The following is a 23,039-nucleotide window of genomic DNA, read 5'->3' as shown; positions in this document are numbered from 1 at the left end:
CACACAGCCTAGATGCCCACCCAACAATCCGCCAATGGTCTAGGCTGCATTATCGTTGTCAGCACATTGACAGATGCCGTCCAAATCTTCATAGATCAGAGAGAAGCCGAACAGATTTAGAATTCGGCCAACTGGTAGTTTGACATTTATTTCGGTATTATATCGTCCGCATGTACCCATAGACAGAGCAAACGTGCCTCGCACAGGCAGCTGAGTACGCGTGCATCGTCAACGACGGAACGAAAGGAGAATTCGCATATGTGAAGTTTGGGCGAAGTAGGTTTCTGCATTGAAATCTCGGGAAAGAAGAGCGCGGGCAGGTCGACGTGAGCGGTCGTCCGCACCCAATTGCCCGTCTAAAACATCTAAATAATGGCGATGACTAGACACAAGTAAGAAAATCGCAGATGAACGAATGTCTAACGATAAACTCGAGTTTCGTCCCTTCATTTCTAGGCCATCAGCTGATGTAGCAGCGATACAAAAAATGAATATGATCGGCGAGTACAAATGCACCTGTTAATCCACCAAACTAAATTTTCAATCTAAACTAAATCAAATCTTACTGTTATGAATTGAAGCCGTATAAAGATGCACGATCACGAGAGCTTGTGTGTATTTTATCGATAACAAAAGAAATCGGCGCGCCTCTCAAACAACCGAATCAAGTCCTGCGCCGCTGAAGTCATATAGTGCATGCTGCCGTATGTCATGCTGACTGGTATTAAGCACTGGAACAGCATTATTTATTCCGTAGGTAACTGCTAGGTGTAATTTGGTGAATTCTTCCTCGTTTCCTTGTAACGGGTGTGCAGCTATCAATGTGTGCCTATGTGCGCGCGGATCTGTTATCAGCGACAAAGGCGGGGTCCTTTCTCGTCGCCTGACAGGGCGGACCTTCAAACTAAATGCACTGATGAATTGAAACGCGCGTTCTAGGTTCACATCAGCGACGCCATGAAAACCGAAAAGCAGGTTGGTAGCGATGACATTGGTGCCATTGCCGTATGTTAATAAAACATACCGTGAAAGCTGATATTCATCAAGGATACTTATTATGTCGTTAATAAACAGAAATTGGGGGGGGGGGGGGGTTTGGTGTGAACAGCGTACGCAGTTTTTAAAGTCTATGTAGGATCTAGAAAATCACCTACAGTAATAATAGAAAGTATTTTTAATTTAGCTGTCCTTAATTAATGATTAATGATTAATCATTAATTAATTAATGATTTCAGTCTTATCGCTATCGCAATATGTAGCGGCGTTTCAACAAGGAACGAGTTAGAAGCAACAAGGAACGAAAAGATTCTAGCGTACAATACGAGCAAACAGGCTAGTAAGACGTATGGAATCGGTCTCGTTTGTTTTTACATTTCGACGTGGTTATCCTTAGTCTGGGTCAGAACATACGTAACGCTAACAAAGTAAATAACTTTCAAGCATATAGGCTACCACTGCGATCCGGCGAACTTACACTATTCTTTTGCATATTCAAACTAGTGCCTTAGCGATCCTGCATCGAGCCGTCAAGAAATGAATGAAGCAGCAGAAACTGAAGGAGAAAACATTTTTCGTTTACATACAGCAATAGTCTGAATTCATTTAGGTACTGAACTTACGTGCCTTCAGGCTTACCCGGGTCTATTTGCAATGGAGACCTGTTCTTCAAGGCCAGTCCTATTCGACTCATTACTGCATCGTTTGTCACCCTGGAATCTGCCTGTAAAATTAATAATTCAAAGCGGGCGTCAACTACGACACTGACAATGAGGAGCTTTGATTATTTTGCAAACATCAAATAGGTTCTTTATCTAAAATATAGTTTTTAATTAACGAAGTATCTAAAGGTGAATCTTAAAAATCAAGCTTTGGACTATAACAACGATGGTCGAATGCAGCGATCCGTCGATGAAATTTTTCCTTCTGCCCTATTACTTAAATCCGCTTATCCTGAATTTAATATAGATCCTATCGATTTAAGGTAAAGCATACAAGCTTTACCTTAAACCATTAATAATAGTATATACAGAGTCCTAAAGATAATTTTATTATCAATAGTAAATATATTGAATGGCCTTATCACTGAACTTTATAGACAAACACAGCTTTGAATAACTACTACAAGTCTATTAACTAATATTTCTCCTTCGTATTTAGCATTTCCGCGTAGAGGAAGAGATATAATGCAAACGTTGGAGATACTCCTGTTAGCATACTAATAACGAAAGTCACGCATACGGCTTCCCTTTCGCTTTTCCTCCCGAGAGAACGACAACGGTTGTGCACGACGGCCTACATTGCCTTCGTACGGCTCTGCACGAAGATATATGCAACTGCCCAGCTGCACTAGTTACAGCAATACCCGTTCGTAATCGATGGCGCTCAAAAGGGCAAACCAAACAGTTATTTGCATTCTGGCTCCTGCTGTTTACTGCTACTGCCGCCATTGTATTTTAGAAGAAATGATTAAAGTAGACGTCTGCTCTCGTAGAGGTTAGGCCGACCGGTATGGCCAACGGTTAACTGCGATGAAGATGTAGGCTGCGTCAGCCTAGAATTATTACGGTTACGCACACACGCAGGATGGAAAAGCAAATGAGTTAGGCGCTCGGTTTAGGCAGCAGAGTTTTAGACGAAGCCACACTCTTGTCCATATGTGTTACGTCCGGTACGCCGTTAAATGCAGCTTAAGGCCGTGCCGGCATCAGTCTGAGACAGGTTTTCAACCTATGTCGCCTCTCGTATTCCTAATTTTCGTAGGAAAGCACGTTACCAGTACAGCTCGAGTACGTCGAATCTAGACCCTATTATTGCCTTATACCAACGTCAGAAATTAGGTTGTTCTGCGGTGTTTTTCGCGATCTCAACATTAAACCGATGAGGCTTGCCCTAGACATTGTGAGATGTGAGTCGTATTCTGATTCCGCCTCGAAATCTATTTTCGACGACCGAAGCAACAAAACTCTTTTCTCAGCAAAAATAATAACAATGTATGAAGTATCCCGGCTCTTAGTTACACGACATGGTGTCGGCTATTATATTTGTAATCAGTGTCATGTTCTACATTAGCTTCTCGTTCGCCCAACAGACTTCACTATGTGAACGAATGGATGACGCGACACTGGTCTCTTTGTGTCGTAGTAAGGAATCTCCTTAATAAGGCAGCGACAGCGGAATCAGTTGTACTACCCGCAGACTTTTCCTTCTCCCAGTGTTACGAAATGAGAATAGCTAAGGGTTAGCGAGATTTCTGCAGGAGATGACTTCTATAATTAGGCTGCTTCATCTTCTCGATTTCTGGCTCGTTCCTTTTCTACAGCATACGTCTTCTCTTCGTACTCGCGGAACTGTTGAGCAGGTCTGCGCTAAACTCTGAAGAATCGAGCTTTCATAGTGTACAGCCAAAGAAGGGGTGAAACTGTTCGCGGGCGCCGGCGATACAGCGGTCGAATCTCGCCGCCGAGTCACAGGAAACGCTGACGAGAACGCTGAAGCATACACAACTGGTGACTCCATATAGCACATTGTTGCCATTGTAGGGGTGGGAAAATGAAGCGAGGGCGGGGGGCACTTTGCTGTACATGTACGTATGGCCATGCTATTCATCTAACTGGTACACGGAGCCACACATCATACACAGTACCTGTTTATCCCACGGCGTTCCACCGCTAGGTCGGTATCATGAACAAAGAAGGCGGTTCTGTGAAACCAAGTCAGCAACTGCTACATACAACGCGTGGGGGTACCAGGCAGACTACAACAGCTAGAATGACATTGACAGACAACGCTGTTGGAGGTAGCGATAGCGAAACAGCGGCGGCGAACACTGCCATCCGCTGTGAGGAACTCTGAAAGGGAATTGAGAACGTCCATAGGAAAAATACAGGAAGGAAGAGTTTGTTACCACGACAAAAGAAGAAGGCGAGGACGTAACGTGACACATGGAAAAAGTTAGTAACCGCGTGTCGTATTGGGTGACTGGATGGGTGGATTAATTAGTTAGTAGTTCGTGCAAAAACGGGACAGGAGAAAGAAATTGAAAAGCTGATTAGAGCTAAAAGTCGAATCATACGAACAGGGAGACGACCATAGCATCACACACAGCAAACGCAACCGTCCGTTCCGAATTGAATTCACAAGAAAGCCACAGACAGAAGGAGAGGGGGTGAAATGCTGCGTAACAAAGATTTGCCAAGTGTAGCATCTAGAGTACAGTGACAATCCCACGTGTACATACATGTGTGCATACACGTGCATTCACGGACAAACTGAAGGTCCACAGGAAGCCAGATCTATTCTATAAGCAGTTAAGCTAGCAACGGAAAGTAATTACCGTGACCCTTTACTAGTAATAGTATTACCACTGCTACAGTGTTGTTATGACGTAGACGACGAGGGCGCGTGCTTGGGATAAGAGGACGCGTTTACTGAACGAAAGCGTTCAGAATACGTTGTTTAATACGACAGACATACACTTGTGTAGCGTGTTTTTAACTAGTTCGACACTCTTTACAGGAACAGCTTGCCGTACGCCGCCGTTATCCATTGTCAACGGCTAATCTGCCTAAAAGGAAACGAAGTAAAGCGAACATAGAAAATGATCCTTGAATGTAAATACACTTTCGCTGCAGCAAGAGCTCATTATCGCTTTAATCTGCCCCTAGCGCTACTTAAGGAGAGGGATTATTTAAGCAAAATTATGTGGCCGAAGAAGAACAATGTTTTGATGAACGGTTCTCGATGATGAGCGCTTCTTGGCTAATTCCGCTCAGAGAATTTATGAATGTGAAACGAAAAAAAACACCAGCGGTCAGGCTGAAGTATAGGCATGCAGAGATTCTCGCGTGTGTGGGTGTATGTGCGTGAACTCAATGAATCCATGTGGAAGAATTGTTTTTAATTACACACAAAGTACCGTACTGACGCGCACTAAAATTTGTAACCTTATCTCGCTAATTCGTCTGACTAGGCAGGTTAAATCTGATGGCAGGCTCCGAAAATTAGCAAAAGTAGCAACATGCTTTTTGTCAGCCCGCTAAAAGCGGGAGTCCAATTCCGTTACTGTGTGGGCTAAGCATCGTACGGATGTGACTCACTGCCTTCTATCTCGCTCTGTCTGTCATTGATAAGTGATAGTCCTTTATAGGTTTGGTGCGAGTATCGAAAATGAGATCCTCTTTCTATATAGGCCATTAAAGGCCAAAATACAATACGATGTACAAAAGATGTAAAGATGTACAAAATATCGGAAAGATTTGGCAATACAACAATAGAAAACCCACAGACGTTTAGCGGTAACGTAGCTAGCTTTCTCCGCAATACATTTTTATCTCAAAGTTCATACATAATAGTGCAGCTTGTTTATAGACACGAGAAAAAAGAAAAATTGATTGAGGAGTTTTTAAGGGAACGTCGAACTTTACAGGAAGTCTTATTAGCTCATTGAGATTGTTTTTTTTATTTCACCTTCACATGTTGCCTAATCTCCTATACAGTTATTAAAATCGGTTCGACTCAGAGCTGAGTCACGGTAGAAAATTTAGAACAAGTGTTTGGCAGGAGACAACGCCGCGTGCAGTCAGAAAACGGACGGCATACATCTATGGAATGCTGATTCGAGGATTGCCATTGATGAGGCTGGCTGCTCGGGCCCATCTAGTCCTTCAAGCTTTTTCTCCGCGCAGATTCATAGAAGCCTCCGTATATAGCTCCCTACTACCCAATATAGGCGCGTCTCATATGATCTATTACAGATGCTAGTTTACTTTAAAAGGTAGATATCAATGTCTATGCAAATGTGTCGCGAGCTAAACATCCTAAGCCAATCTTGTATGAGCAGCGTCTTCGATACCAAAATAAAACAAAATTCAAAGTAAAAGCCCGGTGCAGAATTATGGGTGCTACTCTAGCTACGGTAGGTTCCTAAATCTTAATCGTCGAAATCTGAAGCCAAATTTGTAAACATTAGCGTTTCTCTTCTTCTGCATTATCATGTACTTTAACGTGCCATTTGCTGGCAGTATAACAAGTGGAAGATCACATCCTTGTAGGATAAGCCATGTACAATGTAGAGGAAAAGTACATCATGTTACTCAGTTAAAATTCTATTCGGGGAAATTCAATTAAATGGCTAAACAATAATAAGTAAAGCATATGCCCAAACCCTATTGGCCGAAAACGTGAAAGCTGACATTGGTTAACATAGCAGCGATCCAACAATATCCTTGAGAGGTGCATTCATACTATAATTGCAACGTATATTTGACCAAATTCCAATTATATGTTTTTACCTGGGTAGACATGAAATAGTGACCTGGGCCCAAAGGCATTAAATCCCTATATGAACTTGCCAAATATGTCCGAAAACACAGGTTTAAAAAGTTAATAGTTAACCTATCGATGTAAGTAGATACAAATCTAATGCAGTCGACAAGAAGAACTCTCTCTTCCGCTGCACAGCCCTATGTATCTAGATGTTTTCTACTAGAAATTAGTATTTGCTGCTACTGGTCGTTTTCTTCGGCAGAGTTCAGACCGTCGATAGCTCATGCAACGCTGGCATAACTACATTAATCCACCGTTTTCGTAATGGTCATCAGTATCAGATTCACTCTTTCTCGTTATCGATATTGCTGTCATCGGCTCCACTACCTCGACGATCTGATCTATTCCCCCGAAAAGTCAATCTTCAAGCAGTCAATCAGCAGAGAGATCCGTCAATCTGTTTAATCTACAGAGTCCGTAGCCGTCGCTGCTGCCGCTGACGCTCGTTGGCTAACGAAAGAAAAACAAAAAATCAACGCCAAGATAAGGTAACACATCAACGTAGCTCGGCAAAACCCCCGTCAGTTTTGTTCCCGCCAGCATCGTCGAACTGTTGACTGTTCACCCTCTTACTAAACGCCTCGGACGCGTTGGAGCGTTTCGTCCATTCAATTTACGACTAGTAGCGGCAACGCTTCTGCCGTGTTCGTAGATGGTACAGGTCTCGCGCTTTACTGACGCCCGAATGCGCGGCTGCCGCCGTTGCGCTATCAAGCGGTAGCAATAGTGCTTGTGGAACCGCTGTGCCTGTTGAAGCCGGTCAAAGGCAAATAGGTAAGGAGACAACAATTCCTGACGATGACAAGTCGTCATTTTTTCCCCTTCCTCCAACCTGCTCTTCTCTCCTCAGGGGTATCGTTCTATTTTTACATCCTCTGTTGCCGCATCCTTTTTGTCGGAGAACGCGGCCTCTCTAGAATGACTAGCTCTCTTAATGTTTGCTTACTTCCTTCGTAGATGTGCATCGTTCGCTAAAGGCTCGTAGGCCTTTTTTGCCGTTGTTGCCGTTAAGCAACATTGCCAATATACACGACTTGACTATATTCTATATAAAACAGGCCAACTTCAAATAGGTACAGCAATTCTTTCCCAGTATCAGTGTTGAGTGCGCTCAGAAGTACAGCGTATAGCCACATAAGACAATTCTATAGGCTATCACAGTTAATATACTAATTTAAGGCATCAATATATTATCTATCACACCTGCGCTATCGAAACAACCACAAGTTATTATTTCTTCATAGCCCCATAATGAATAATTGATAGAGCATAATATCTAATACGGTTTCCATGTAATACCCATGAATGACAAATGCGGCTTTCCCACATGTGCAATCACTCGGGCTACAAATGCCTCAGAACGTAAACAACCCACTGATGCGTCCGTACAGGTATTAGGTGGCATATGTATTTGTCTGCCTTTATGTCTCTGAGTAGAAAGCTGTAAGCACTCTATAACTATCAGTCGCTTCGTGAACTGCTTTTTATAGCCCGTGGATTTCGACAAAGATGTGCGCCCGCCAGACCGTGCGCCTTCTTGCCTGCTTATTGAACGTCTAGAACTGCAAGATGAAAATTAATGGTACCTGTTTCAGTGGTATAAGCGACTCTCTATTTTTTTTGCTGGCCACTGCCTTTATCGTCGTTTTATCATCTTCCTTTTCTTTTTCGCTATGGCTTGTTTGCTGATCTCCATGTTACTGTTGTTGTTGTTGTTGTTATGTTGTCGTTGAGTTGGCGTTGTCGTCACGGCCGCCGATGCCTTTGCGTACGTTTTCTGTCGTAGCCATAACGGTGACAATGCGACAGGCGTTTCGATCATATTGGCCACGGTTCCTTTGGCTGCTAGCATGTCGCGTGTCTGAGCTGGCAAACCTTTGCGACGGTACAGCACTTGAAATGGTGTGGATGTACAGAACGATGTGGATTATTATCGAAACCGATAGCGTCAACGTACATACACACGACCACAGAACAGTGCACTAAACAGATCCGTAGAAAGGCCCCCTAAGACTGGGTCGTTAGGGTAGCAAGGCTCAGCTGTACAGGTCGCAGAGGGACGAAAGATCGTGGCATTCGAAGTAATTCATAGAACTGTGCTAATCCTGGCTAGCGAAAATGTGCTTGAAGAACACAGCAAATGACTTTGTTTAGGGGTCAACGTGAGGTGCTTTTTCGTTCGGCGGTACATAGTTTATCGGCTTGCACCAGTACGATTTCATTATCTGAACATTATTATTGATTTGTATAATAACTTCTTGTTTGTCACACGCTGACGGAGGGCGAGCCAAAACCGTCCGCAGTCAAAAGTCGTTAATAATTACAATGTTTTGGTTATATGTTAAACCTGTATTCTAGTCATGGCAAACTGATACGAAGCGAGCACGATAGATAGAAAAGTCTGGGCAATATAGAAAAATTATGGAACGAAGGACATCGAATAAAGTTTCATCTGTATTTTAAAATGTGCCATTTCATCGGGTAACTATCGGTCCGAATTCAATACGTACCTTGAGTTTATCATATAAAATGTTCTTCACTAATAACATTCATAGGTAAGGGATTCGCTTTAACCCCGCACAATTAGCCTGTATATTTTTGTTATCCAAATCGGTTGGTGACGGATAAAGTTATGTACGTACGCATGACACGTGTTAACTTACAGGCAAGCCAAAAAGAGAAAGCATTCAATGAAACTTTTGAGTGAAGAGTTATCACAACGCCTGACACGGTCCTGCAATTCGTGTTACCAGCAGTGTTGCATGTAGCATCAAAAGCAGTAACGAGTTTTTGGGAAATGCGTAAACGTGCACTAGTTTTCTTTGTCGTCAGAAACGCTTTGTGTAATTGGAATTTACTTTGAAAAACGTCCGAATAAAGTTCGAATAGATTCGCCTTGAAGCATTTTCAAATTGAGGCCGAACAAAGTTTTATTTTTTGAGGGAAAAGTTACTGCGCTTCGAAAGCTTACGCCTCACGTTCAGGTATCTCATCACGCCAAGTTTATCCAATAGCGTTGCTTACTTGCCCAAAGGAGGGGGGCAAAGTCTCATAATCGTCGAAACTCAGAAGAGCGATCTCGCTAACAGCGGTACGGTCACATCTGCACCGTAACGAAACATAATCGACCTGTTAAAGACCAACCTGTCTTCTGTACACTTGTTAGGAAATAGCCGTTGACTACACAACACCACCAACAAAGACGCACACCCGCACAATGCATACGTGTTTCCTCATGCTAGCCTTTTGTCTGTCCTTTAAGCGGCAAGATGCTGGAAGTTATTTGCATATGCTTGTTTTTCTGTTATGTATCATAGACGTAATATGAATTATAATGGACAGACGATAATGGTCGACGCTGGCGATTAGACCAACATCAACTGATTGCGCAGTAACAGAATACGCGCAGCAAACACAGTTGTTGTAATGACGATATACGCAACGTAAGCTAATATTAGTACATTGTATACGAGAGGCCAACGGCGTTGAGGTGTAAAACTTGCAGAATAATTACCACATAAAACGACGATGGTAAACGTACTTTGTTTCATTGCGCTTGTCAGTGAATTTTGCTGAGACGCGTCGAAGCGGTCGTCGTTTCCATGTTGTCTTTGTCGCTGTTACAGGTGTTGTTATTGAGAGATCTGCCACTCTGTGCGTTTCAGTACAACATTGACGGGTCATCAGCCAGCTAGCCAGCCAGCCAGCCAGCCAAACAGACAGAGAACGCCATAGTGTTGCGCTCTAATGGAGAGACGCATATCGGTTGTTCTACGGCAGCTGTGGCGATTGCGAAGAACTATAGATTACTGGTATAGATCAAAAGTATACGACGAGTGGACGCCACCGTTGTTGTCGTTACCGGTCCTTGGCCTAATGCGGATCCTACGCTCATACCCAGTTCCAATTTGGTACGGATGGTGCCACTGGAGTCAAAAGAGTTCCAATGTTGGCAGCGGTGGTGGCCAGCCTAAACGAACGCTGAAGAACCCAACATAGATCTGTGCCTGCGTGTGTGCACGAGTCCATGTTGATAAGCATTCGCCGTCCCGCCTTTTTTAAATGCAGATTATTGTAGTCATCGACGTCTGTTGAAAAGGGGCTCTCGCACACTGGCTTTCGAGACACTGCTTGGAGTCTTCCCTGTCGTTCTGTCCTTATTCATGGCTTCACCTCTTTCCTCGCTAGAGCTCTTCGTTTTCACCGTCGCTCAACCGAACTGCCCCTTTATTAAAGAGCATATCCGTTGGCATCATGATGACCGTTCACATTGGCTACACCACTTACATAGTAACTTACATTAGCTGAAATTTAGCCAGCATAGAGACCCCACATTGCTCTACCGAAGACAATGACTTATCTTAATTACCAGTAGCCTCGCTTGCCAGCAATGTCTGGCTACTATTAAAAACATCACCAAAACGATCAGCAGAGATGCATTGTTTGAAGATTTGACGACAGAAAAACAATAGGGTAAGTAAACTGTGCTGAGGCCGATTGAGCTAATCCTCGATTAGGTTCGACCCTCTAGTTAGATTCTGCTTGTGATAGGAAGCTTCGATCTTCTAACTTGGCTATATCTAATTTAAGCTTTGTTGTCCATTATAATAAGCAACTACCGGTAGGTAATATTTACACTCTTCACGCAGGGGCTCACCTGAGCATTTGCTCGCAGACTTATCTTCGATAAATATTTAGGTTATCAATGATTCGAACGAAGACACCGAAATGCGATTCTAGAACCTTTTCCGCCTATGGATAATAATGAACAAAGTGAAGTCAGGGCTAACTTCTCAACAAAATGAAAATATTATATGCAACGTTTGTAGGCGTATAACTTAAATACATAAGAAGTATAAATATTTCCTACATTTCCATTATATTGCCACTCGCCAATACAATAATATTTTACCAACAAGTAACTCTAGCTTTCTGGTTCCGGTACGTTGTAACTAAGCCAACCGGAAACAATTGATACAGGCAGCCATTGCCGTGTTTCGCCCACTGCTTGTGCCCCAGCTGATGCATGACTGCGCTCTCTTAACTACACAACAGCGGCTACTTTAATATGTATCACGTGTAGAATATGTGCTATGCCAGTGAGTTATTCCACTGACTGAAACTATTGGACGCCCTGCTTTTCCGCTGACAGACGTTGAATCTCAACGTCGAACGGTGGCTTCCCGCCACACATCACTAGCCGGCGGCAGAAATGAACGCGCCATGTGAATTGATTCTAGGCCGCTATTGTTGCAGACTTCGGCCGACCTGGGGGCCAAGTTCAGTTCAGAAAAAAAGGAAATCAATCCAGCACGAAAAAGCCCTATTTGATGATAACAATAATAATAATAATGATGATGGGGATGACATACCGGTGACATGCGGTGTCTAGGGTGGGGCTGTCATTGTCATAAAAAAAAACATTATAATACAATGGACATTGTCGAAACACGTTGATACATGCTAACAAATCGATATTCTATATAGAGGCTATGTAGAGAGTTCAAACTGACAATAAAGGGAAATACAAACGGAAGACGAGAACGTATCAGGATGATCATATAGCGCTGCTACTGGCGTTTGGCTTCTGCTTGTACGGCTGCGGTTATTTCTGGAATTATTGATGTAACCGATTGGATCAAATCAGCGTAACAACGACAGAGGCATTGTCAATTCCGCAATTTAACAAAACATACCGTAACAATATCGATTCAGGCAACAACCGGGAATGAAGGAAGTCCTATTAGGTATAGCTTTTGGTAACCGCATAATACAGACACAGGACAATAATAGCGATAAAAAATATATATAATAAGCTATAACCACTATTTTCGACAGACAAAAAATAATTATAATCATAATAATAACGTTTAGAATAATAGTACTGCCAATATTGTACATTAGCTCACTCTTCTTTACAGCGCCTCCAGCACAGAGATACAGATCGCTCCCAGTGCTGCTATTGTGGACCCTTGAGATCTATTAGCGCTAGATTTAGGAGATGTATGATTGCTTTAAAGGCGTATAAGTTATGACAAGGGTGATAAGAGTGAAGGGGACCACTGAAAAAGCTCCCATCACTATCTATTTGTGAGAAAAATGTACCGTTTACAGTGAGCGCGATGGGGTAATAACGGTTCCAGTTCAGAGCAGATTGTTTAGGGAGGACAACTAATAAGCTTGGTAATTACCTGGAGTTTGGATTAATTTTATATGGCGCGCTCCGGACACTCTTCGCCACAGTCGTCGCATACAGTGCTTTCTTAATATATATTTTTCATATACACATACGTATTTTCTAAGTTATCAGTCATGTTACTCTGAAAAGAGCGAGAGAAATCAGAACAACAACTATATTAGCTGCGAGATGGTTTTCGGAGAAATTAATTGTTTCACTAAAGATCTTACAAGTCATATTGGAACGTCCACCAAAAACCGAGGAACTTTATAGTCGGTGCGATGTGGTGAAGGTTGTTAACCTGTTTAGTAACATATTCACACTTCACAGTTGTTGTACCCGTGCTTGTATCTAGAAGACTTCAGAAGTGAAAAGGACACTGCAAGCCGACAGCCGACTTTACCCAACGTAATTAACATTATTACCATCAGATTAGAATCTGAGTATTAAAACAAACGTTTCGCGTAAACCAAACGTTTTGAGACAACAACACGTGAGGCTTTGATTCCGCGCTCTGAAAGCCTTAACCTAATGCTGGCGTAGGTTCAGTTCGCGCTGAGGGCCAAAAAACTTCTTGAGTAAAAAAAATTTCCTTGGTCCTTTTTACCTCTTTTGATGACAACGACCATATCGAAAGAGTGTCGACTCCCACGCATAGTAGTGGCAGCGGCCGTAGCCATAACAACAAGATGTGGGTGGTGGCTATAACAATAATCATTGCAAAAAATAATATGTCTTGCACGACTCCGCATCCATAAGGGGTACTGGCGTTGTGGGTCCCTTTCTCACTGACGCAGCAGATCAGACAGTCAGTAACCGACGGAAACGGGACTAACACTCCATGATGTAAGCCTGGTTCTCGCGAGTTTTGGGGAAAGACTAAAGTGAGACTAGTTAGGCGGGTCACCAGTTTTTTTTTTGAATTTTTAACTAAGACCTTCGTTTATAATTCAGGCGCGGATATACATAAAGCAGAGGTCGAGAAACTTTTTACAGTATCTTAACTGAGGTCTACAAAACATTATTATTTCTCTCATATATATATATATATATATATATATATATATATATATATATATGTGTGTGTATATAATTATTCTCTAGCCCCGAACTTCAAGGTTAGCTTGCATGTAATATTTAGCTCTCTCTATAATGAATTTGTAACTCAGGTTTGATATCGGGTGAGGTACTACATGATGCCTTTATACGGTGGCTATTAGTCGCATAAATTTGTCTCTTTATTCGTTAAGGGACCACGACGTTTTGGGGGGTACGCGAAATCCAAAGTATAAAAACTCCTATTCGCAAAAAAGGCGTTATATTTCTTCTTATAGCTTTCAGCAGAATCCTATTTACTTCAATGATTGGCGATGACTATCTAAGCGCTAGTTGTTGTTAGAAATTATTTCTAGTAAATTGGCAAATCAATTATACTTGGACGTCGTCCAATTCTATGATAGCCGTCGCTTCCTTCTTATTCGAATTCAGCCGTCAGTGCAGGTGTTATAAATGGCTACCTGGGCTCTTTCAAAAGCCATAACTCTTAGCGACCGCACTATCGCTAGCACATTTACCTTCAATCGTGGAGATAAGAAATGATACTATTCAAAAATGCTCATGGACTGTGATACCGACTTATTATACAATGGGCAACGAGGGCGATGACTACTGCTACAGTAGCGTGAACATCATCAAAATACAAACAAGTGGACAAACGAAATAACAAGGAAGCGATGTACGCACCTTTAACCAGTCCTGTGTTAGCGGCGGCCTTTTTTCATAAGGAGCAGAATGATACTTTCAACATCGGCGATTACAGCGATATCAATCGATCGCCCAGTGATCGTGTACGATTCCACTTCTGCCAGTGAAGATTCTTTGCAGACGAAGTCGCTTCAGCCTCTTTGCTTGAATTGTTATACAGGGAGCGTGTCAGTTCAGATGCAACGGTCACAGCAAGCCCAAAAAAACGTTACGTATAAACATACACACATTCGTCTATTTCGTATAGTTTATCTATCGCTATAGATCTTGGTTAAGCTTACGAATACTATAGTGCTTGTAGCTGGGCTGACTCCCCTAGATTCGATATTAGCCATCGGTTGCCGCAGCCGCTGGTCGTTGTTTCGACATTGTCGTTACCCTTCTCACACAGTCCCGCTGCTGTATAGATCATTACGCGTCCATGTATTATGGTAGCGTATAACTAAATAAACGGGAAGTCACCAGAGGCAACGATTAACAGTTTGCCAATGATGAGCAGGAAGAATGAAGAAGTAATAGCAACACCAGCAAGATTCTCGGTTGCATAGCAATGGTTGTTGATGGACATAATGTCCATACGTCATGTTTTGTGCCGCAGTAGGAAGTTGAAAACGATGAATCGCCATCGACGCTACGCTTCTGACACGCTGTACCGTCCAACAGGCAGGGACAACCAAACAGAAATGACGATACGATGCGATACTATCACTAGCAAGACGTCAATAGACAACGAAAACAAGGACATTTTGAAGGTGATAGAGACAAAAGAACACCCCATACGAAAATCGAAATGGTCCCTGTATGAACCTCATTGGGGATGAAACCTGGAGACGGGCCTGCTGGCCAGAGAAATGCACCGCGCATATTTTTTTTTTCTCATTTATAATAAAACAACTGGCGAAAAGCGTTGCCTTCTCATACCCGCCTAATAATCCGCCTGGAAATTATTCATTCTTTGTACATTAGAAACAAATAAATCTAGCTATATATATTTGAGTCTAATCCATAATAAAAAAAAAAAAAAAGTAGTTGTTTAGCTAGCTTTCTGGTACTTTAGTTGAATAGTTAGTAAGCAAAAAAACAACTATAGTTTTCCACTGGTTATTTCGAATCCAATGTATATTGATGCCACGCTGTACATAATCCGAAGAATCTGTAGCTTAAACCTAGTGACATAACCCAATGATTTACCCAACGGTACCGTGATGGCGGTGGGACATGCTTGTGACATGTTTAAACAGTGATAGGCGAAAATTGCTACTGCATTAGCCAGAATCCAGAACACCTTGTACGAGTATACAAGGACTGTTCGACTATTTCACGCTCCTCCTTTGCCACTGCCACGCTGTTTAGCTGAAGGAGTTGACATATTTGCTAGTTTTCTGCTTGTGACATCTTTTCCTACGGATGCTCAAACACTACATGAAAAGGATGGATGTATATATATATGGCACTACGTATTCTCTCGTTGGACATTTTCGATTAGGTCATTGCTCACTCTGACACCGCATGTCGGGAAACGTCAACACCGCGCTACCGTTCGACGTCATTTGTTCATCTAATGATCGCCCACTCATCCTACTTGCAGTTACTTGATCCTTAATCGTGCAGTCAAATAAAACGATCAAGCTAGGTACAATCTCGACATTATCTCCTATGAGGTGTCTCTCATGTACATGAAGACGATAAATCGAGTAAATCTCGCGTGGAATATTGATGAGTCCGATTAAATGGACGGTTTAAAAACGAAGGCAAAAAACGGCGTTGACCGAGAAAGAACTGGATACAGAAGAAAAGACGACGCACGTAACAACAGATAGATAGTGCGAAGACAAATTCATTATCGGATCATTTCATTTGCGGCTTGCGTTCGCCATTAGGAGAAAACGAGATAAAATAGTGAAGAAGGACAAATCACCAAATAAACCAAGCAGATAGAACTAGCAGCGGTGCTAAGAGAGTATCCATCCATAAAGCGGAAGAAAACATCAGGCAAAAGTCTTAACAGTTTGAAACCAGCAGCGTTCCCAATTGAAGTTCGTCCTGCGTAATCGGCTCTGTTAATCGTGCATGGGTAATAATAACAGCAGTGGCTACGAATTACCAAGTATCGCTGTCCAGCAACGAATCGTCAGTTAAACTTCGCACACCCAGCCGAATGTTCATGATGGCGACAATGACGAAGATCATGACGCTGATAATTGTGACGATCCCATCCTAGCACAAACGGAGGGGCGGATTGTGCCCAGTGGCGATCGCTGGTAGTAGCGGTCCTAACAACACTAAACAGTGAAGTTGAACGTTTATCAGTTACTAAGCCGTCGATAGGCCCATGATGCCCTGCACTGCAATGATAATTACCGTGATACTAATAACAATTCACCGAAACGTTTCGAAAGTTAATTTCTTTCTTGTCTGGAGATTACGTACGAGTGACAGCAGCAGTAACAGCGGAGGCAGTCGGAACAGATACAACGTCAAAAATGACGAGGTTGCTCGCAAAAACTGCTATTGAAACAAGAAAATCAGCCTATGCGAGCTCGCCCGAACCGTGTTGCGAAAACTTAGATACCCTCAAACAGAGAGATGGTAATGGGGAGGACGAAGGCAGTGACGATTAGACTGTGGCGGCTCGTTGGTTCCGAGGATTCTGGGACGACAGCCAGTTGCTCAGCTGTTTCGATTCAGAGACAGCGGGAGAAAAGGAGTGGAAATGACTTTCAGGACAAAGCCGAACAAAACCACAGTACAAGGGGTACCGTTGGTCCCAGCTCGATCAACCTATGCGCTGGCAGATCATGATAGAGTCTGAAAAACAGCATCCGCTAGCAGAGGTGATCAATTTGAAATTCACAGGCAGTCGCATTAGTGTGAGTAGTAGCACCAGACGAAATGGCAATTGAAGCAGTGCGATCTCTTCTTTCTTTCTTTAAATTGGTAAAAGAAATTCTTCAAAGGGAAGACGACTGGGATTGGGTCGTTTTTGTTGCATAGGATAGTTGCTTAATGACAGTAGCTGTGAAACTGATGCAAATGTGAGTCGTGATGGTGTCGTAATTGTAATGCCTCCGTTTGACCTTGCGCGTCAGCTAATTCAGTCTTGTGACGGTTAGCGATAACGACAATTAGCTGTTACGAAGATGATTTGTCGTGCACACGCAGAGAGCATACGGCGAGTATACTTAATAGAATGTTATACGAGCGGCGATAATCTGGGCCAGCATCCAGATGTCAAGTCCGCTCAATCGAAATCCATACGTGTGAGTGAAACAAACTTATCATTATTTTTACCAATAAAAGCTCACCGTCATGCGATTTTTCAGCTAACTACCGAACATTCTATCATCTCTGAATCCGCAACTTTTAATTGAATGTATTCGTTGTTAATTTTCTGTACATCACTGCGGGATACGGGATTTGCGCCCATAACCGTATACATATAAAAGAAATCTTTCAAACTAATGTGGGATTAGTTTTTTTCTCTACGGTGGTTCCTCACTCCAGAGGATTAAGCCGTTCAAAAGTTTTTTTTTTGAAGGATTCGAACTTTGGTAAAAAAATATCTTGAACACCGGTATTGACCCTACTGTAAGATTCAAAAGACGCCAAAAATCGGGTTAGACTCGGAAATTTTAGACTCGAAGATTTTACAGAACGTTCGTAATGAACTCGGGCACGTTTTTGCGGCAAATTTATCGTAACAAGCAAGCGTCTATGGACTATTATGAATACAGAAAAAAAAAAAAAAAAAAAAGCCCATTCTAACTTGACATGGCGAAGGCAAGAATTCTGCTTTTGAAATATGAGCAAAGATTAACTGTTATGTAAGATCTTTGCACCGGATAAGATTGAGATCGGCGCTTTATGCAACTATAAATCGTTAGTCGGCTTCCCCATACTTCGAGAAGGGTTTTCATACGTTAATATGGGGACTCACAGCAAATCGACTGGACGAAAAAGTAAGCAGCAAAACCTATGTCTAATGATTTTTCATGCAAATATTAGAGGTTGCTTCTGAGATCTATCGCCTATGGAGCCGTCCATATTAGGCTTTCGTCAAGTTCCAACAAACTTTTTCTCTATTTAAGCCGGTTTCTATTTTTGGGATTTTTAGGCCCAAAGTCAGCCGAAACCTATGAACCTGCTGGATATTTTTGTATAAAATGTGTTTGAGCGAGACCTTAACTCTTCAAAATATATGATATGATTACTGTTAAAAAATATCTTCAAATTTACATCATTCATGTAAGACTTATGAGTTTAATCTTGGAATCGAAGAAAGGAACTGCTATATTGAATATCACGTTAAGAATATTTCTATCAACGCATGCGCACAAAACATTTCATCCAGATACCTGTTTTCATATGGATGATTTAGTTTATATATACGAACGCCATCAGTTGTTCCCTAATTTAGCCTAAACTTTTTGTGAGACATGCTTCATCGTCGCGTCTTTTTTTCTGATAACGCGTATTAACAAAACATATTACAATTGCCAGTAGACGGGCACATACACACGAATATGCACACGCATACGGCCACGCACACAAATACAAACGCTTGAGGAAATGTTTTGTTTGAAAAATATTTTCTTGATGTCGCCGTTCTCAGTTCCGTATGCACACACATACACCCACTCTACTACTGGCAGAACTCGCAACGATCGATTGATTAACGTTCGTTCGATCGATCATCGGCTTATTGTAAATCTCTTATATATTTGCAAGGGTTGTTTTACTGTGCCAAAATGTGACCCTCGCGTTTGGTCTGTCATCGTTTCCACTACTGTTATGACGTCTACAATAGTTGCTAGTAGTATTCACTGCTCGTGCTGTCGTTGGGATTGGGGCCGGTAACAGCACCGTTAGCCATCGAACGACTACGGAGACGACGACGACGACGGCTCAATAGGTGTCTGTGATGACTTTCTAATACGTTTTTCCTCAGCAATAGAATGATAAAGCGTCGAAACGAAAAAAAAAAAAAAGAAAAAAAAGATTCGACGAAAAGACTCTTCTCTAAACGAGCAGAACAAATCCATCTGTAATGCTATAAAAGGGCACATAGAGATATGTTTCCCGCATTGCGGGAAGCGACGGCTGTCGCTTATGGCCGATAGCGATGAAAATGACGCAGTTCAGGCAAATGAGGTAAAAGACGTAGACGAAGAGGCGCTATTTTCCTAGCTCGTCCGCGTGAACTACTTGCTGGCACCCAGAGCATGATTACAATAGCATCGCCACGATCGTCACAACCCGACAGATTGGAATTACAATGCTAAACAAGGCTGGTTCGCGAACTATAATGATTTCAGTTAGACTCATGATTACTTCACATAACGGTCGGCAATACGGCTACTGCCGCTAATACTACAAGTGCTAGTACTATGGGCTACTACAAGCCATTATCATTGGCAAAAAAATTTCAACATTTTATTACGGCTGCTGCTGTAGGAGTGTCCGTCGTGTACGTCCGTCTGTAGCTGTGCGGGCCCTGCGTGCTGTGCACTTACCGATTGGTGCCGGTATGCAGGTGGCTTTATCACAGCCGTTGCGGCGGCGGCGGCGGCGGCGGCGGCTCGACAAGAATACATTTTGTAGGGACGTTTCATCATAGCAGTCGTCAACGTCGTTGGCTTTTACCATGGAGAAACGAGTCGGAGGAATACTAAAGGACCGATGAGGAAGAACCAAACCCAACGATAAGGAAAACGGAAGCCTTGGTACTACGTTGGACTTCCGACACCCCCCACCCCTCGGCATCAGTTGATCATTTTTGTATGATTTTGTTAAGAAGTGGAGAAAAGAAACTCCGAAACGGACCTGCAACAGCAGGACGACTGGGTAGAAATGAAGTCGGAAAATGGCGTCGTAACGAACCGTTTGGTGAGTCGTTCTCTAAAATGGGACCGTGCCAGGCAAATGCTAGATGCCTTACAACTTGTCGTGAAATGTTGAAACCTAAGCAACTTCCAAATTAAACGTGAATTTTTGAGACTTTTAGTGAGCTGCATTTTGCATACGTCAAGTTTTAAATCCCATTGGTTACGGTAAGTTAGAAGCAAAAGTAACAAATGAAAATTATGATTTATGTCAGTCGTTTAGTCATCATTAATGATGGCTTTATTTGTTTTGATCTAGAAGATAACATTGAAAAAGGCCGATTCGTCTACTTAGATGTCAGTTTTGTATGTCTATTTATAATAGCAGCATATGAAATATAAAGTTCTGTTCACCGACAATAAACAGACACAAATATCAGAGTTTGATCGCTTCCAATGAAAGGATGTTGACGGTATACAGTTTGTTGTTCCAGACTTCGACCTTGTGAAGACTCGTTACCTTGATGATATCGACCATGTAAAAAAGCTTAGCTAACTGATAAGAATTGATTGCGTGCACATTTTTATACAGTGAACACTTATCGTGCATCCTTACTGGCGAATATTGTGAGGGAGGCTTAGTTAAGCCTCTCGAAAGTGATACGGTCGTGCTAAGCTCTTCATCTACCAAGCTTTATCAAGTTCACGTATATCTCGTGCAAATAAGCATGTACTATAAACTATAGCTCGAGCATCCAGTGCACGAACATGGCGTTGCTTATATTACCCCTCGCTAAATACCCATCAATTTATCGGTATCGAAAATTACTCTTTGCAGCTTATGTGAAGGAACATGGGACGTTGGCGTGAAAATCTGCAGCGATCTATAGGTGTTGCACTTGTATGAATTCAAACTACTTCAAGCCTTTAGTAATAAGGTATCTATCGAAGCTAGTGCCCATCTTGGCGTAGTTTTTTGTCGTCAAGCCTTTGCAGACTGATAGGTATTATGAATTTCAACAATCCTTAATAGATACGAGCCAGTTGATCAAAAAATGATATTTCAGAGATAATTAAGAACTAACATGGGCATGACCCAATGAAACGCTTAATTTATTGTCATGGTTTTTCACACTTTCATTGACCGATACTTTTTAATAAAATACTAGCCATTTCTATCTAACTTAATTATTGATAATTTCATTGATTATACTCGTTGTTCCTTTTTAAATTTGAATTGTTATTGCTAAAGTAAATATCTAGCACATTCATCTGTCGAACTCTGTTCCGCCCCTAATTGTATCATAAGGAGGACACGATACATGGAAAAGGTGCAAATCGGGAAACGAAACGTATACGAAATGATAACTAACATAGCTGAACAATACCTTTACAGTGTTTATTACTCACACTTGTATACATACTTATATAAAAAGCATAAAATTGGTGAACCATGTCATTGCATATTAGCTATTTTGGACCTATTCAGTGGGGTGCAACTCCCTTTAAATTGTGTATCACTAGCAGACAGAAATGTGGCAAATATCTGTATTAAGTTTTTAATTATTTACAATTTTAAACTAATTCGATATCATCAGAAGATGATGCCTTTAAAGTCAAAATGTTTGTTTAGTGCCTAAAATAACAGCCTAGTGATTAACTTTCAAATGAAAACACTGGACAAAGAGACTTTCACCGAAGTTCCAGTTTATTGCTGAGTTAGTCATTCGAAGAACGGAGTTAGGAGATCGAAGATTTCGGAGGAGGTAGATACATCTTAAACGACTTCTTGTGATGGGCGTGGTGGGTAACTTGTTTACCTGCTATTGAATAAACATGGGTGTTTAAATTCGAATCCAAACGTGGACACGCTTTGTTTCGTGCTGCGAGCCGCTCGCCTGATGGTATGCCGAACGGACGGACGTGAACACTCAAAACATTGCGCACCTTCAACGAAATAAGTTGGAACGGTGGTCATGGAAATTCTGAAGCAAAATAAAGTATATATAATGCGTTTTCTGTTCGCTCGGTATGGTATTTCTCGAAGTACGCGTTGTGTAATTATATGCGAATATAGTGAAGATAAAGCAACCAACCAATAGGATCTTTATTAATTGAAATTGCATTACGTGTGGTATATTTTAGAAATAAATATAGAAAAATATTACCACCGAAAAACTACCTGGGCTCCATAAACGAGCGATAGGTCAGTCTGTGCCAACGATCAGAACAGGATCAGATGAGAGCAGCGAAGGAAATAACTTCAACGACAATGTTGAATAGATTCGCTGGTAAGTTGATGCCCATGGTCACAATGGACATTAGCGCCGTTTGTTGTTATGAGGTATCGTTCAGTGCCACTAGATATCTTGAATTCAAGATAGGTGCATGATACGGAGGTTCACAGTTGCTCCACAATAACACACACACGACCTTACCACAACGCTTCAATCACGGTTTGGCACGAAATATAGCGATGTCTTTAGTTATACATTCTGCAGATCTCCGTAGAATTTCGACTGCTTCCTAGCTCTGAAAAGAGAAATAGGCAGCATAAGCTATCCTACTATGGATTCTTTGGAGAAAATTAAAAAAAAAAAAAAAAAAAAACAGGGATAACGTGATTAGGTGTCGTACAAAGCACAACGCTGTTGAAAAGCTCCCAGAGTATCGGCTTTAGCGTGTACCCAATATTTTAAAACATCGTTGTTTTACCTTGTATAATTTCTAGAAGTCATTCTAGTTTTCCTGCCCATAAAATAAGTTTGTTAGAAAAACTAATAAATAAAAACAAGAAATCGCACCAATTACAGACGTTTATACGCATTTACATGACAGAAGTATACATATTTTAGGGATATTATTATAAAATATTCAACCCATTTTAATAGTTATTACTTGCTTATCTTTCTCGTCGTTATTATCATCTCGACTTGCACGGCAAGTATACT

The 23,039-nt window shown here is 41.8% G+C and overlaps 2 long non-coding RNA genes across 3 annotated transcripts in view; both read right to left on the bottom strand.

Moving 5' to 3' along the window:
* Positions 1–16,485, bottom strand: part of LOC147756692 (uncharacterized) — a 50,760-nt gene extending 34,275 nt beyond the window's left edge. For both annotated transcript variants that reach the window (XR_015323321.1, XR_015323320.1), the window contains exons 1-3: positions 16,371–16,485; positions 14,246–14,409; positions 1,636–1,720 (exon numbers count right to left, since the gene is read on the bottom strand). This is a non-coding gene — a long non-coding RNA (uncharacterized LOC147756692). The remainder of the gene's footprint in view (positions 1–1,635; positions 1,721–14,245; positions 14,410–16,370) is intronic.
* A 5,288-nt stretch (positions 16,486–21,773) lies between these two features.
* LOC111247104 (uncharacterized) lies at positions 21,774–22,797 on the bottom strand. Its single transcript, XR_002671959.2, has 3 exons — positions 22,726–22,797; positions 22,271–22,620; positions 21,774–22,035 (listed from the first exon to the last, which is right to left on the bottom strand). It is a non-coding gene; the product is annotated as an uncharacterized LOC111247104 (long non-coding RNA).
* Positions 22,798–23,039: the final 242 nt, after the last annotated feature.

The sequence above is a fragment of the Varroa destructor genome, unplaced genomic scaffold, assembly GCF_002443255.2.
Source record: "Varroa destructor unplaced genomic scaffold, Vdes_3.0 BEIS01000003.1, whole genome shotgun sequence".
NCBI lineage: Eukaryota > Metazoa > Arthropoda > Arachnida > Mesostigmata > Varroidae > Varroa > Varroa destructor.
The sequence above is the reverse complement of the archived record's forward strand: the minus strand, read 5'-3'. Positions and strand labels throughout refer to the sequence as shown.